The 14,267-nt window shown below is 44.5% G+C and overlaps 1 long non-coding RNA gene across 2 annotated transcripts in view; it reads left to right on the top strand.

The window, feature by feature from the left end:
* Window positions 1-14,209, top strand: part of LOC122936482 — a 96,929-nt gene extending 82,720 nt beyond the window's left edge. For both annotated transcript variants that reach the window (XR_006389009.1, XR_006389015.1), the window contains one exon: window positions 14,043-14,209. This is a non-coding gene — a long non-coding RNA (uncharacterized LOC122936482). The remainder of the gene's footprint in view (window positions 1-14,042) is intronic.
* Window positions 14,210-14,267: the final 58 nt, after the last annotated feature.

The following is a 14,267-nucleotide window of genomic DNA, read 5'->3' on the forward strand; positions in this document are numbered from 1 at the left end:
TAGAACATGTTGAAATCCTCATGTCCCCTGACACATCGTTGGGAGGCCTCCAGCAGTTCCTGACGAAATCTAATTTGTACCACCAGCCTAAGAGAAGTCATAAAATGCACCAATTAAGATATGTGCAATTTGTTGCTGCATTTAGACTAGTCATGAGGTGGCCTAACCTGCGTAGTGTCCTTTTTTATGCCATTAGGTACATCTGGTGTAGTAAGCTCCATTTTTGCCTGCTCCAGGAGTCATGCGTCTCCCCCCTTATAGATATCTCTTGCATTGCTGACATAAACAAGCTATAAACGCAGTCAGGAGGGTTCTGCATACTATTATGACTTACATGGAGCGAAACTTGCCCATAAAACATTATCAGTCAGCAGGTTCCCCTTTCCTTACGAGAACCGCCCAAGATCTCAGCCAGCAGTCTCCCATTGCTCGAGTTCAGGATGTTGATGTCATTCCTTCAACAAAACAGCTGAATACCGGCAAAGGAGTTTTTTAAATGCACATACTAATTTCAGAAGAAAAACACAGCACGGATCCTGACCGGTCAATGCATTAAAGGGGAACTGCCCAAATGTTTTCTAGTTTAGACACGGTTGTGTTGGGAACAGTTTGATTCATTCTACTCTGCATCTCAGAGGTGATGACTGGAAGCAGATTGAATTGATTCTAAGTGGCAATGGTGATATGTCGGATGCAACTACACATAGGCCCTTATTCAATGTAGAATTAGACCACCACAGGACTTTGATTGGCCAATGTTTCATCTAAAGGCTCATGCACACGGCTGTTGCTCGGCCATTATGTGCATTACGGTGCAGACGGTGCGGAGGCACGGAGAGATACCCTACAGGATGCACTCCATAGTGCTCCATGGAGTTACGTGCTTCTGTTCCGCAGCGGACCTTCATTGGGTTACGTGCCTCTGTTTTGCACCGAACCTTCCGCAATACTGGCCAAGTCAGGCAATAGTGATGAGCGGCAGGGGCTATATTCGAATTTGCGATATTTCATGAAAATTTTGTAGAATATTCGGTCATATATTCGCAAATTTTGAGAATTTGAGATTATTTTATTGAATGTGATAAATCAGCAATGTAAAAATCGCAAATTCATAACGAGAAATAGGCAGTGGGTCACTTTGGTTAAATTTTTCAAGCTGGTATAAGTTTCCTGAGACTGGAGAAAATGGTTGGCACGGCAGAACATTAGAATAGCTTTATATATACACACTCACCTAAAGAATTATTAGGAACACCTGTTCTATTTCTCATTAATGCAATTATCTAGTCAACCAATCACATGGCAGTTGCTTCAATGCATGTAGGGTTGTGGTCCTGGTCAAGACAATCTCCTGAACTCCAAACTGAATGTCAGAATGGGAAAGAAAGGTGATTTAAGCAATTTTGAGCGTGGCATGGTTGTTGGTAGACGGGCCGGTCTGAGTATTTCACAATCTGCTCAGTTACTGGGATTTTCACGCACAACCATTTCTAGGGTTACAAAGAATGGTGTGAAAAGGGAAAAACATCCAGTATGCGGCAGTCCTGTGGGCGAAAATGCCTTGTTGATGCTAGAGATCAAAGGAGAATGGGCCGACTGATTCAAGCTGATAGAAGAGCAACGTTGACTGAAATAACAACTCGTTACAACCGAGGTATGCAGCAAAGCATTTGTGAAGCCACAACACGCACAACCTTGAGGCGGATGGGCTACAACAGAAGAAGACCCCACCGGGTACCACTCATCTCCACTACAAATAGGAAAAAGAGGCTACAATTTGCACAAGCTCAACAAAATTGGACTGTTGAATACTGGAAAAATTTTGCCTGGTCTGATAAGTCTCGATTTCTGTTGAGATACTCAAATGGTAGAGTCCGAATTTGGCGTAAACAGAATGTGAACATGTATCCATCATGCCTTGTTACCACTGTGCAGGCTGGTGGTGGTGGTGTAATGGTGGGGGGATGTTTTCTGGGCACACTTTAGGCCCCTTAGTGCCAATTGTCCATCGTTTAAATGCCACGGGCTACCTGAGCAGTTCTGAAGGCAAAAGGGGGTCCAACACCGTATTAGTATGGTGTTCCTAATAATTCTTTAGGTGAGTGTATATTGCGCTAATCGTCAGTGAATAGAATATTTTTTCGCACTACGTGCAACTTCACATTTTAGCAGGTCTGACTACAGTTTACTGATTGGTGCACTAAGTATTGTTGTGAACTTGACATTGCTTCCTTCTCATTGGCCCACAAGCAAGAAGCAGAGAGGAATCATGTGTTCAGATGGAAAAAATGCAGAATATTCGATATAACGAATATATAGCACTATATTCTAAATATTCGCAAATTCTCGAAGTGGCGATATTCGCAATAAAAATTGTTCGAATATTCGTGCTCAACACTATTGGGCAACAGCTGTGTGCATGAGCCCTAAGACTTTGTAGCTGGTGAGCAGGGAAGATAAGAATCTGGGTAGTATTCCCTCCAAATTGAGAGATCCAAAACTAAATATTGCTGTATAGTATCAAATAATTTGTGATAGTACTCTGGGGTAGTTAATGACTTTATTATAATGTCCCCGGGGTTTAAGGCAGATAAGAAATTAATGTCTGCCCTGGTGTTCAGGGGGTTACCCAGCGCTCCAGACTCCAGCATTATTTCTGTAGCAGCCTGAGACCAGAATGAGCAAGCACCCCTTCCTACACAGACGGCTCTCCATGACCCCTGTCGGTTACACAGATTTCTCTCCATGCCACCTCTTTCAAAGACTTCTCTCATGGTCCACCCTCTGCCACAGACTGAACTCCATGCTCAACTCTCTCAAAGTGCTCAACCCTTTGTTGCACAGACTGCTCCCTATGGCCTCTCTTACATAAACTGTTCCCTAATCCCTTCTCTCTCACAGACTGCTCCCTAATCCCTTCTCTCTCACAGACTGCTCCCTAATCCCTTCTCTCTCACAGACTGCTCCCTAATCCCTTCTCTCTCACAGACTGCTCCCTAATTTCTTCTCTCTCACAGACTGCTCCCTAATTTCTTCTCTCTCACAGACTGCTCCCTAATCCCTTCTCTCTCACAGACTGCTCCCTAATCCCTTCTCTCTCACAGACTGCTCCCTAATCCCTTCTCTCTCACAGACTGCTCCTTAATCCCTTCTCTCTCACAGACTGCTCCCTAATCCCTTCTCTCTCACAGACTGCTCCCTAATCCCTTCTCTCTCACAGACTGCTCCTAATCCCTTCTCTCTCACAGACTGCTCCCTAATCCCTTCTCTCTCACAGACTGCTCCCTAATCCTTCTCTCTCACAGACTGCTCCCTAATTTCTTCTCTCTCACAGACTGCTCCCTAATTTCTTCTCTCTCACAGACTGCTCCCTAATTCTTCTCTCTCACAGACTGCTCCCTAATTTCTTCTCTCTCACAGACTGCTCCCTAATTTCTTCTCTCTCACAGACTGCTCCCTAATTTCTTCTCTCTCACAGACTGCTCCCTAATTTCTTCTCTCTCACAGACTGCCCCTAATTTCTTCTCTCTCACAGACTGCTCCCTAATTTCTTCTCTCTCACAGACTGCTCCCTAATTTCTTCTCTCTCACAGACTGCTCCCTAATCCCTTCTCTCTCACAGACTGCTCCCTAATCCCTTCTCTCTCACAGACTGCTCCCTAATCCCTTCTCTCTCACAGACTGCTCCCTAATCCCTTCTCTCTCACAGACTGCTCCCTAATCCCTTCTCTCTCACAGACTGCTCCCTAATCCCTTCTCTCTCACAGACTGCTCCTTAATCCCTTCTCTCTCATAGACTGCTAGACTGCTCCCTAATCCCTTCTCTCTCACACCACCATCCAGTGACTTGTCCATAAAGGAGGCTGGACACAGATTGTTTGCCTTCCTTTTTCCTCCCTGCATTGATCATAGAGATGCTAGTCTACCCTCTACAATGTGACTGCATCATCCGTGGGGACAAGAAGTGTCGTGGGTAGGTGGTGGATGGACACAGGACAAAATTACCAAACGTTCATGTTGTTTTTTTTCTGTCTGGACAATAAAAATTATGGACAAGAAAAGATTTTACAGGCAAATTAGAAAAAGATTGATCAAGATAATAAAGATAATAACTAACATGAATACATTAGGCGGATTTGGTGTGAACTTTACAATGATTACAATCACAAGCACTTGTACAAGCTCCTCCGGCCTGAAAATATAACATCTACTTTACTGCCAACAAAAAGTTCCTTTTTTATACAGTAAATATATATATATATATATATATATATATATATATATATATATAATTACCGTTTCTGCATGCACGCTTTGGAGCCATTATTGTAATAGGTCCACATTACAGCTACTACTACATGACAATTACTCTATTCCATTTAATACCATAATGGAAATGCAGCAATCAATCATCATTTAAGATTTGCCACAACATGGAATATTCTTGAATAATTAAAGAAATTGTCCAGCCTGTCAGGATATTATAAAGACTTCCTGGATGCTAGGTGTGCACTCAACTTCAGTTTCCTTATACAGTGTCTCTGGTTTGGAGGCTCTTTACATATATTGTTAGGGAATTTCATACAAATTAGTACCTGATATACTATCTTTAATGCTATGACATGTAAAATATAAGAAAAAGAACTGGATCGCACATCCTCAATACTATGCTTTTATCTAAACTGCTTCTCAGCATAATTAACATCGCTTCTCAGCGCAATATATAGTATACCTACCCCTATGCTACATATAGGCAATTAGTATACAATTTAATCAAAAAGCATAGGCCCACTCACCGCGACAAGGTTGCCTCTTTGAATGGGACCCTAACCTAAATAAGGCGCAGCACTGCACGGCGACCACCAACGCAGCAGCACCGCCCCGGCAGGCAGCAGGACCCAGAAGCCAAACAGCACCCCCGCTGTCTGGCAAAGCCACCTTGGCACTGGGCCCCACCAACCCATCAGGACAGCACCAAAGCAAAAAATGGCCGCCGTGCAGTACTGCACCATGTGAACAGGTGTGGAACCGACCCCATCACATTCTCTCACCATGTGCACAGGTATGGAACTCACCCTGTAACTCTCAGGAACTCCAACTGAGAGGTAGGAATTTGTACCCTAATGCAGTCTCCTGCTAATTAAAAGCACCTGGGACAAATGGGGAGGAGTGCTGATACCAGTGAAGAAAAGAATTGTCCATGACATGTAAAATCTAAGAGAAAGAACTGGATCGCACATCCTCAATACTATGCTTTTATCTAAACTGCTTCTCAGCATAATTAACATCGCTGGAGGCTCTTTATATATATTGTTAGGGAATTGCATACAAATTAGTACCTGATCTTCTATCTTTAATGCTAACCCCAGGAGAAGCTGTCTGCCGTGGCTTCCATTACATCCTGCTGTGGACAACCTGCAGGTTGGTTTGAATCCAACCAAGGACAATATCTGCATGATGTCTGCAAAGTACTTTGGAGTATGTCAGCATGTTTTTTCAGTTGTTAGCACTGGTGCCTTGCACTGGGATTCTAGGTTCAAATCTGGCAACATCTGCATGGAGTTTATACTTTGTCGTCTTTACATGGGTTTCCTCCAAAGACTTACTGTTAGGGAACATAGATAGTGAGCTCTGTCGTGGGACAGCACGTGATGATAATGTCTGTAAAGCGCTGTGGAATATGAAAGGTCAAATCAATCCACCAGCCCATATAATATATAATCAAGTGACACAATGGATCTGTCACGCTACGGTGTGGGAAGGAAACACCACACTGAGCATAGGAGAGAATCAGGCCTGAGAACGAGGTAAGGAAGATGGACACCTCCTAGTGAAAACCCTTACCAAAATCCTGACTGACTACCAGTATGAACAGAGCCCAAAGGTAGGTGAGTTCATACGCAGGAATACCTAGAGTCCTATCTAGCCCTATAGGACCCTGGTACTAATGGCAGGGACGAGACTACCTGTTCCTCCAAAAGGAAGAACGAACAGGAGTCTCCTACAGGCCTAATACAAACAATAGGGAAATGCAACACACAGAACCCAAACAATATACCAGAAAGTAAGGCTAGGTCTACATGATGACATGTGTCGCACGACAGATAGGGCACAACTACACTGCAACATTTGTCGCGCAACAATTTTTATAATGATAGTCTATGGTGTCGCAATGCGACATGCTGCGACTGGGACTCAACAGTCGCAGAAAAATCCACCTCGAATAGATTTTTTGCGACTGTCATGTCGCAGTATGTCGCAGCATGTCGCAGTGCAACCCCATAGACTGTCATTATGACAAATGTTGTTGTGTAGACCTAGCCTAAAGACTTAACTTCAAAGAGGCTATGGAGGCACCAGGAACTCAGCCGAGATCCACACACCAGCTATCCACAACTAAAACTGAAGCTATAAACCGCACAGCATTGTGGGAGAAGCAACTATAAATAAGGAAGGTTAAATGACCACATAAGCAACACCTGGAGGCAAGGGGTGAGGCCATTACCAGAAACAACACAGACGCCTATTGATCCACAAGGAAAACCTGTCTGATCATACCACGTGTTGCCAGTCTCACAGATCTCCTGCCACTAACTGTCGCTGGGACGTCCATATGTCTCGGTACGTTCGCGACAGGATCCTAGAGGCAGATGAACTGGGAATTGTTGAAATTATGTGGATTATGCTTATGGTTATTTGAGGTTGTATAACCATTGGCCTGGTAGAGTAAGGGTTAAAAAGAAATTGAACATATGATCTTATGAGTCTGATTTCAGAGCAGAAATTAGCTTTCTCAGGCTCCTGGTGGTCAGTTCATAGCTGGTGGGTAGCATCGCAGCAGGGCCAATCTTATAGGAAATTAGGCAATAGGGTCTCCACGTTCATCAATTTTCAACAGCTTTTTGTAGAAATTTAAAAAAATGTAACCATGAAATAATACTGCTCTACAATGCCTAAATCCTACCTTCATAAAGTATCTAAATAATGCTACCATATAGTGCCTTCATAACACTGCCACATATTGCCAATCAATGCTCAAATAAAACGTCCATGCCTAAATAGTTGTCAAGGCTGAGGATGGGGAAATCCCTCAGCCGTGCGATGCCAGAAGATGTTAGTGGCTGCTCGGCCAGGGACAACAGAATTAAGGAGCAGGTCACCTCCTATCGCGTCCCTAATCTGACCCTGACTCCTAACCATATGAGCCAACCCTGATGGTGGCAGGGCTCATACACCGGAACCTATAAATCCCTGCTAGCCCTCAGGATTGCCCTGGAACAAGGAGCAGGGTAAGACGACCTGTTCCTCCTAGGCATGGAGGAACAGGAGTCTCACTGGCCAAGCTGCAAGGAAAAGGGGAACACAAACAGACATATGGATATGGCAGGTGAACTACACTAGTTCCAAACCTACCTGCCACAGCCTTGCTGACTGGATCCCGTGCACACATACATATACACACAGGAACCCAGATCCATAGCTGCATAAAACATAGAAATAAAAGCAACATCAAGTAAACATCACATATAACATTTATGACCACAAGGGTGGCCCTCGCTGGCAGATGGTAGAAGACCAGGAGGATGACTTCAGCAACATGCCTGGAGTACCCCTCAGACATCAGGTCTCAACTGAGGCTAAATAGCCCATGTAGACACACCCACGCAGACACACCCAGTGCTCACAGACTAGGAAGGGAATTAACCCTTCTAACACCAGGGAAGGGAAGACAGCCACTTAAAGGGGACGTGCACCCATAAGCAATTACACTGCAGCTGTTACCGCAGGCAACGACATGCGTGGCAACTATGTCTTGGGAAACAGCCAGAAGGCCGAGGCACTGCCACCACATGTACAACACCACACGTTGTCACGGACAGCCACCAGTGAAGGGAAATGACACAGTGCACACCAAACAAGGAAAGTGCATACAAACACACACACACACACACAAAGCCAGAGGCAACCGCACGCATACCCGTTGTCCGCGGCAACAGCACTTGAGGCAAACAACTAAGTGTCCCCAGCTGCGGTTGACACAACACCCAGACCGCGGGCAACTGCATGCGGCTCCCAAGGAGTCACGACCATAACCAAGGGCGTGACACTAATACTGACATACAATGCTGAAAAATACTCCCACACTGCATCTTCATACTGTCACCGTATCAGTCAGTGCAGAGCTCTCTATTGTTGGGCACACCACCTACACACTGCTGGGGTCATTTATTAAGACCCCTTGTGCTGGTGCATGATGCACCTAAGTTATGTAGAGGAGCCTGGCCTCTACATAACTTAGGTACATTCACCGCTGGCCTAAATCTACGCCAGCTCCTTTTCTGGCGTAGATGTAGATAATTTTCTATGCCTAAAACAGTAGTAGAAAATGGCCAGCCTGCCTCCTTCACCCCCCTTTTCCAGACCTGGGATGAGCAGGGAAAAGTTGCAGACTCGGCCGCAAATCTAGAAATGACGTAACTAGAAATGACCGGGCCCCACAGCAAATTTTTTAATGGGCCTCCCTCCGCCAGCAACTTTTTTGCAACTCCCGACTCCTGTGCAACCTTCACTCCTGAGGCTAGTCAAGATTGCTTTCTCAGACGAGGCCCGGGAGCCAGTCCGTCCATTTCCTGCAGTGTCACTGTATATAATGTCACTTACAATAAAACCTTTTAGTCCTCCTCCTGGGTGGGCACCTTCTGAGTTAGGGCCCCAAAGCAGAAGCTTCCCCTGCTTTCCCTATAGCTAAGCCCCTATATCAGCCTCAGCATTAAGGCTAGGTTCACATCCAGTTTTTTTTCCATCAGTTTAACGTACACAAAAAATGTATACGTTAACGGATGCCTCAGACAGATTCACCATAGAGTTTCATTGTAAAAAAAATATATATATACATTAATGTATACTTTTTTACCAGAATCTGAAGGATACAAAAGCGTGGTGTGCTGCTCTTTTGTGTAATTTTTTTTTTTTATACAACATATCCATTAAACGTATAGCAAAAACGTGATGTGAACCCACCCTAATATGTGCAGGCCGAAAACACCTCAGGAATCTTCTGGCTGCATTCGCCCTCTCTGCTTCCAAAGGAAATGAAGGAACACTGCCCTTTGCCAAAGTATTTCAAGTTGCAGATTCTCACAGACTCTCGCCCTGTGCTCACATTTCAAAGCTGGTCTCCAATAGACTGTAGAAAAGAAACCTGCAGGATGAGCGCAGGGGACTGTGACCTAGGGCTTGGGCTCATCACCACTATGTAGAAAAAGTGCTTTTTCAGCACTAACGGCTCATATATGTACCCCCCAAGCTCTGTAAACTGCACTATGGACCCACTGCATGGACCTGTAGGTAACTCCTTGTGCCACCGTGTATAAAATTGGACGTATGGGTACAATACCATGGGCGCCGTATTAGGGATCCATGTGATACGGATCCCGAAATCAACAGTGTGCAAGCCCTTAAAGATGTTTTTAAGGTTATAAAATTGTTAGTTTGGAATATGGCATCAACGGGTGATGGACATGGATGGGCAGTGTCTGGCGACAAGTCTTACGTTCCAGAAACAACTTTAAGGCCAGGGTAATAAGGAGTTAAATAGAGTACTTATGTGATGAACAGTCCGCCATTAGATTCAGTGAAATAAATGATCAGTTACACACTTTTTGTTGGCAACGTTTCCATTGGGATTTACAGCCATTTGGCGGAGGAGAATACATACATACTTTCTGAGATATCAGTCTGGTCTGCCGTGTGCAGGGTGTGTAGAGAAATATTAAGCCAAGGAGACACATTTCCTGTAATACCCAAAAATAGACCTGTACAAGCAGAAGTGATTGAGTCATGGCCTGAAAATTGGCATCATTTCCCACTCTGTGGTGTCCAACTTAACCCCATTTGACGCACCTCATATAATACAGTATGCAGCAAGCCCCTAAGGAGCTGGTGCAGAGAATAGGAGCCTTGACGAGATGTTGAGTCACGGTGTACTCTCTCAGGCTGTCACTCCCTGGGGATCGGTGCAGTAGAAAGGTAGTTTGAAGGATACGACCAGAAGTAAATGTATAACAGTCTTTCTTTACTTAGTGCAAAATATAACTTGTGGCACATCCAGCAGAATTAAGTACAAAGTGCAGTTTCTCTGATAAGAAGGTATGGAGGCTGGTTGGATGGCAATAGGTTGGCAGTAGCAAACCAAGCACTTGTGGATGTAGGTGCCCACTGTAGTACAGACATAATGTTAGTCTGGCCTAACAATGGTTTAGGTAGGTTGTGGTGTCTGAGCTGTTGTACCTCACCTTGCAGCAGTGTCTGTAAAGCTGTATTTCACTGATTACCCTGCTCGTGCTACTTTGTCTCTCAAGTATTTTTCTTGAGGCAGGATTAGGTTGTTCTCACATGAGAAGATTATCTGGTTCCTGAGCTTCCTTCACAGGGGAATAAGATACAGTTTCTAGGAGTAGGAGCTCTGCATGTGCTTCTTCACTCCCCCACTATCTATACATGAACTCTCCGCTGTCTAGCTAGACTAGAACTCCCCTGGAATGCCCCCTCCTGGCAGGAATCAGGTTCAGCCCACCCTTTCTTTTTTTTTTTGTATTAACAATTTTCATTGTTTTATCATATGTTTGTAAATAGCCATAGACATTGTAATTGTGCATCACAAATATGAATATGAAAAGAACAGATACAAGTGAAAATGGCAAATACATAGAGTGACCGGTGTAAGCCAGTCAGGACAGACAGTAAACAGATACATTCAACTGTAAAACCTGAAATAATAGTTAGGCATGGATAGCTAGTGCATGGCCACCTCAATACTGGTATCTGATTTGGAAGATAAATCAGAGATGAATATTAAGAGAATCGCCTATAACTCCTCCAGGAAGTCCAGATCTGGAGAAAGGTGGATCTAGAACACTGCTCCCAATGGGAAATTTCTTCGAGTCTATAAATCTGGTCTACCTTGTTAACCCAGTGTTCCACACTGGAGATCTCAGAAGAGAGCCAGTGGTTTGGTAAAAGTAGTCTGGCTGCTGCCATCATAAGGGAAAAGAGTGATGTTTTATGAGGGCCCGCTCCCCTAACCCCCAAAGTGAGTAAAGTGAATTCAGGGGTACAGGGGAAAGATGTCTTGCAGATCTGATTACTGATTTTGTCTATATTAAACCACCAGGTTCCAGCCCACCCTTTCTAAGAGGGGTCTTTAGCCCTGTTCCTGCCAACCACTGCCAACCATTACCTCCTCTGCTGGGATAAATGGTCAGTATATGAAGAATACATAACATTACAGTACAATACAAACATTAGCACATACTCCCAGTGTCACGGCTGAGGATGGGGGAAACCCTCAGCCGTGCGATGAGCAGAAGATGTCCGGTCGCTACTCGGCCAGGGACGACAGAATTAGGGAGCAGGTCACCTCATATTGCATCCCTAACACTGACCCTGTCTCCTAGCCGTATGAGCCGACCCCGATGGTAGGAGGGCTCATACTTTGGAACCTAATAGTCCCTACAAGCCATCAGGGTGGCCCTGAACTAGGAGCAGGGTAAGATGACCTATTCGTCCTAGGCATGGAGGAACAGGAGTCTCACTGGCCAAGCAGCAGTGAGAAGGGGAACATGAACAGACCTATGAATATGACAGGTGAACCAAACAGTTCCACACTAACCTGCCACAGCCTTGCTGACTGGAAACGGTGCTCAGATACGCTGTCCACACAAACATTAAGAAAACAGCACACACATAAAAACACACAGGAACCAGGACATCCATAGCTGCAATAAAACCCAAACGCATAGGACAACTTAACATCAGGGATTTGGTTTTCTGACCGGAAGGGTGGCCCTTACTGGAAGGATGGTAACAGGATACCAGGAGGACGACTCCAGCAACATGCCTGGAGTACCCCTCAAGCTTCTGCCATCCAGCAGGAAGCTAAATAGCCCCAGCTGGCCACACCCACACACACACACTGGGAAAGGAGTTAACCCTTCCCTCACCAAACCAGGTAAGTGTCACTAAAAGAGGAAGTGTACAATAAACAATTACACTGCAGCTGTTACCGCAGGCAACGACATGCGTGGCAACCATGTCCTGGGAGTCAGCCAGAAGGCCGAAACACTGCCACCACATGTACACAATACCAAACGTTGCCACGGGCAGCCACAAGTGAAGGGAAGTGTCACAGTGCACACCTACATAAACCTCGTGCACACCAGACATACAAAGTGCATACATACAAGGAGAGGTTGCCAGGAGTAACCGCATGCACTTGACAGTAAGCTGCACAGCAACAGCTCAGGCTGCTATACTGCCAAGTACAAACATGTTGCCAGCGGCAACCACATGTGAGGCAACCTACCAGCCGCCCTCACCATGTGGTTGACAATAAACCAAACCGCAGGCAACTGCATGCGGATCAGGAGTCATGACCATGACCATGGTCGTGACACCCAGGTCTGGAGTACTGCATATAATGTATACGTCACCCACTTTTTGACAGGGCAAACATAAACCACATTTTCTGGGATTGTCTCTGAAAATTTTAGATAATCTCTGTAAATTTGGGACTGTTGGCAACTAAGCATGGTGTTATGATCCTGGATTACCAGCTCCAGTGTTACTGTAGGTAGTCCTACTTGGAGAAATTGTCAGGTCAGTTAAAGTTTGTAGTGCCTCAGTTGTCTCCTAAGTGGACAAAGTGACTATATGGAAGTGATGGAGCTCCGTTTTACCAAACACCTAATCTGGACTTGATACTTGTTTGACTTATTTCCTGATCCTTGAGATATCTACTCACACGTATTTTTTCTAACACTGTTGGGCCTATAGAGAGGGGATTTCTGAACAGATTCTTACTACTCATTCAAATAAATATACAGCCAACCTGGTCTTGGCCCCTTTCTCCAGGTGCCCCATAGCAGCCTTGTGTTTGACTAAAGCTAAGTTCTACTCCCCTCCAACAGTATCAGATTTGCCACATTTTGAAATCTGTATTGTGGGCATGCTCTGTGAAGGTCATTGTGCAGGGAGGGGTGGAGGAGATGAACAGTTACTATTGTCTTATTTATTTATTTTATGCACTTATATAGCGCCACTCTATTCCATAGCGCTTTACAGACATTAGCATCCAACTGTCCCAATGGGGCTCACAATCTAAGGTCCCTATCAGTAAACGCAAACACGGGGAGAACATACAAACTCCATGCAGATGTTGTCCTTGGTCGAATTCGAACCTAGGACCCCAGCGCTAACCACTGAGCCACCGTGCTGCCCTATACTTATGATCCTATATTGTAGTTATCCTGCCTATGATGATAAGACCCTGCCCCCAATGCGCACAGCACAAGCTGAAAAGTGATGTTTTTGAAATAGTATATTAAAAACAACTGTGAACAAATCCTATGACACGGAACATTTAAAAGTAAATACTACGGGGAAAATTTATCATTCACCTACGCCTTTTTTGGCTGAAAAAGTTGAAAAACCCTAGTTTTGCAACTTTTTCAATGTCGTTGCGATTTTTCTTTTAGCCTCAACTGTTGAGTCAACTGGCATTATGTGCCACCCTTGGCATGTTTACAAAAAGGAGGTGTAACGAAGGCAGGATGTGGGAATCATTATTTACATTATTAGCGTAAATGATGACTGAAATCCTCAGCAGCTCCGAGTAGATTTCACTCTAGTGCACAGATTGCCAGAAGAGGCCCACACCTCGCTATAAATTACATGCCTCCAGCAGCGCAGGTCTTGATAAATCAGGGCCTATATTTAAAAAAAAATGTGTTTAGCATAAAACATGATTTGAACAATAGAACATTTTCTGTCTATGTGTTTCCTTTGATGGGTGTCTGAAGATATTTATCTTTCTGTAAGGTCCCTCATGTCAGCACCGCAGATGTTGATGTCAGCAGTTACCACAAACAGAAAAACCTTGAAGGAATGTGGTGGTGAAGAAACATTTACCCAACAGAATAATGGCATACGGTGGAAGTAATATCCGACACGGGGACGATTCACATCTTGTTCTGTTTCCACAGGCAGTTCCTGTGCTTCTTGCTCCACAAAGACTGATGACCCTGAAGAATGTTAAAAATGCTTGTCAAGTACATTCAAGAAAACAATCGCCCAGCATGCTGCTTCCCTCCTGATGATCTTGTGTTTATAATTGAGCATTGGTGCCAATAAAATACATAAATTACCTTTAAATACAAATCGTTTTCATCATTCTTCAACTTTTTTGTATTTCTGTATGGATTACAAAC

Source organism: Bufo gargarizans, chromosome 1 (genome assembly GCF_014858855.1).
Source record: "Bufo gargarizans isolate SCDJY-AF-19 chromosome 1, ASM1485885v1, whole genome shotgun sequence".
Taxonomy (NCBI): Eukaryota; Metazoa; Chordata; class Amphibia; order Anura; family Bufonidae; genus Bufo; species Bufo gargarizans.